The 3,553-nt window shown below is 35.3% G+C and overlaps 1 pseudogene; it reads right to left on the bottom strand.

The window, feature by feature from the left end:
* Positions 1–1,789: 1,789 nt before the first annotated feature.
* Positions 1,790–3,072, bottom strand: LOC112777264 (thioredoxin X, chloroplastic-like; annotated as a pseudogene).
* Between the last annotated feature and the right edge of the window lie 481 nt (positions 3,073–3,553).

Genomic DNA, 3,553 nt, shown 5'->3' with positions numbered 1-3,553 from the left:
CATGCTTTATTGAATTTCATGTATTTACTTTATTATACTAAATATAAACCCTTTCAAATGTCAATCAAATTACATTTTTAATCATTCTATACTTAGAATCTATTCTGCATTGAATTGCAATTCTTGTGGATGGGGAAAAAGCATTTCTAGATTCAATTATTTGGTTGTTGATGTTGGTCTTTTTAATTGGTGGTGTTTCCGATTATGTGCAGATCAAAGGCAATCCTTTTTGGTGAAAATTGCATCAGTGAGGGAGGTTGTCCTTGGTGCACCATTGAGAGTAATTTTAAAACATCTTGCTTCGAGAACTGTTGCTCCAGACATTGATCCGCTTGTCGCCCTTGTGCATCGGCCAAGGGAGTTATTTTTTCTTGTTCCAAAGGTAACAACGTATTATAAGCATGGTTAACTTCTTTTTTAGCCTAACTGCCTAAGTATTCTACACTATCAATCTTGAAAATTTATCAGTGGTAAATTATCTTCACAAATTCTTGCATTAAAATACTCCCAGGTTCTTCACAATTTATCAGCCATGGTTCTTCACAGTTTATCAGCCATAAGCCTCAAGAATTACCAAAAGAAATTAGAGTGATTTTGGACATAAAAGGTCATCTCTTGAAAGTAAATTATGACCAGCAAAGAAAAAAAATAAGAGGGAACAAAAAGAGCAAAGCTGCTGAAGCAATCAACGCATATTTGTTATATATGAGTCCTTATATATATATGAGTCCTTATATATATTAGTCCAGTAAGCCACCTTGGACAGAAATTTGTTATATTTAGCCTCTTGTTATCAAGTAAGCCACCACTTGTTGATAGGAATAATTATGAGTCCTTATATATATGTGTGTGTGTGTGTGTGTGTGTGTGTGTGTGTGTGTGTGTGTGTGTGTGTGTGTGTGTGTGTGTGTGTGTGTGTGTGTGTGTGTGTGTGTGTGTGTGTGTGTGACTAATAGAAAGTTTTATCTTACTAAAATTGCTATGACTTCTCTCTATTTATTCCGTTAAACATTCTAACTTTTTTGTTAACTGATAACGGTACAATCCTAATTGTAATGTTAACTGCTCAATTTTTTTTGTTTTGTTTTGGGTGAGTTCAGGGGTGTCTGGAGTGAAGGGTCGTTTGGTGAAGATGGAGATCAGGGCATCGACGTGCGTAGAAGAAAAAGCAGAAGAAGTGGGTGCTTGAGAAACCAAACGAGTGGTGGAAGTTGAAAGTCGTAACCTTTTGGAGAATCAGAGATGACAAGGAGCACAGGAATTCGGTTTGAGGATTCACACTGCCATTAGAGAGAGAGAGAGAGAGAGAGAGAGAGAGAGAGAGAGAGAGAGAGAGAGAGAGGTGTTACACCCAAGAAAATGTTTGTAATATTAGTCCAATAGTTTAGAAGTTCCTTTTCCCTATGAATTTGTCTATTTTTAAGCTTCCTTGAGATTAAGATACTATAGCATGGCCTTTGTTCATGTCCTATAAGATCTTTATTCTAAATATTTGGGTTTTTTTCTTTTGGAACAATGATCACTGTAATACTTCAATTACTTTTATGCCATACCATTTTTGCTTTTCAATCTATTACTCTGCTCTATTAACATTGAAGTGAGTTATATATACTTACATTTCCAATATATTGAATTATTTGCTACTTCCACAATTGTCTATAACTTTGTATAAACATCATTTTCATTCATGCAGAGAAGTAGTAGTGCTGGGGATACTGCAAATAGAGTTATGAATCACTCAATTTAAGGATTTCAATTTTGTAGAATAAAATTTTGTAATAACATCAAATTTCACAACCCTAATTACATTAAGCCTCTTGATTGTTTAACAAAATTACCAATTACACTTCTGTCAAAGGAGAAGAAATTTATACACCTGAATCAAACAACAAAGGAAAACCCAAAAAGGGATAGAAAGTCACAAATTTACTTAAACAAAACATCTTGTATTTGTAGCTTATGTTATACAGTTGACTCAAGAATGTAAAAATCTGGCAAACCAAGAGGGAAACAGAATTTCGACTCGTCTCTACGAAACTGAGATTGATTCCAATAAAGCATCCACATAGTCTTTGAGTTTAACTTTGGTGATTGCACCTTCTCTTCTGCTTTCTGGAACTTCCTGTCCATTCTTGAAGTGGATCAATGTTGGTAGCTCATAAACTTTGTACTCTTCGATTAGCCTAGGGTTCTTCGATTAGCCTAGGGTTCGCATCATGATCAACCTTCGCCACTGTTAATCTGTCTTCATATTCCTGCAATTTATGATACAAAACATTTCAGTTTGAGAGAAAATCCTTAAGAACAATCAGCAAGAAGTTCTGTTCATATGACAAGATGTGTTGCATTTCTTAAAATCATGTCCTTACTTTCATGGTTCATCAAGGTTATAAATCATCCCTAGCTTAAGTATGTGTTGCTAGCATGGCAAATATCTCTCTATTAAAAAACTCACACTGGTTTTTTTTATTTTTGTTTCATTCAATGGAGACATGAAATAAGACAACACTCTAACCAACACTCTAAATTTTGTTATCAAAAGAAGAATTATTTATTGTTAATTAACGAATAAATTAATTAATATTATCAGATAGTAGAAAACGGCACGATAAATTCTTCAGGAAAAAGGAATGTGGAGGGCGAGAGAGACCTGAGCTAGGGATTCCATAGTGGGAGAGATCAAACGGCAAGGACCGCACTAGTTAGCGACGAACTCAACGAGAACGGGACGGTTAGCCTTCAAAACAGTGTCGTTAAACTGTGTCTCGTTGATCTCTGTGATGGCGGTGCCGCACGAAACGGTGAATTGACGGAAATAGCGGAGCTTGGGACATGTAGTTCTTCTTTGGGAGGAATAAAAGGAAAGCCTTGTCGGAACGGAGCAGTGAAGCAAAGGAGCAGCAGAGTAAGAGGAGGCGGAGGAGGTAGATGCAAGTGTACGGAGTGGAAGCGTCGAAAGTAATAAACCGGGTCTTAACACTCAAATCGAACCAGACCAGCTGAACCGGTTTGCAATTTTATCAAGTTTTGGGTCAAATACATAATTTTCAATAAATACTGTACGAACGTCATCTTGGCCATTGAAATGGCATCTTTCCATCTGGTCCACCAAGGTCCGGAAAATATTTTTCCCACCAAAGACAGCCATGAACTATAAATTTGAGAGGCAAGAGTTTAGAGAGATACATGCATTATATACTAGTTCAACATTAGATACCTACATTCAGTTCTCAAACAATTTAAGTGTTCTACTAATAAAATGAATATACAAAAGATATTGTACTTTGTCGTAAGTCTTCTTAGGATTACTGCCTTGACTCAGATTGCATTCTAGCATAACTTAAGAACTTCTAATATTTTTACTAATCTTCCTAGGAAGGAAATTCTTTTGAAATAAAATAAAAAATATTAATTCCAAAAACAATTATTTTAAATTTATTTTTAGAGATTTATTTTTTTATTGCAGAAAATTCATCTTACTACTAGGTGAACCTCAACATATTGACTGAATCACAAAAAAACGTGAAGTTCGTAGTACCTCTCGAGGAACTTC

This window comes from Arachis hypogaea, chromosome 3 (assembly GCF_003086295.3).
Source record: "Arachis hypogaea cultivar Tifrunner chromosome 3, arahy.Tifrunner.gnm2.J5K5, whole genome shotgun sequence".
Lineage (NCBI taxonomy): Eukaryota > Viridiplantae > Streptophyta > Magnoliopsida > Fabales > Fabaceae > Arachis > Arachis hypogaea.
The sequence above is the reverse complement of the archived record's forward strand: the minus strand, read 5'-3'. Positions and strand labels throughout refer to the sequence as shown.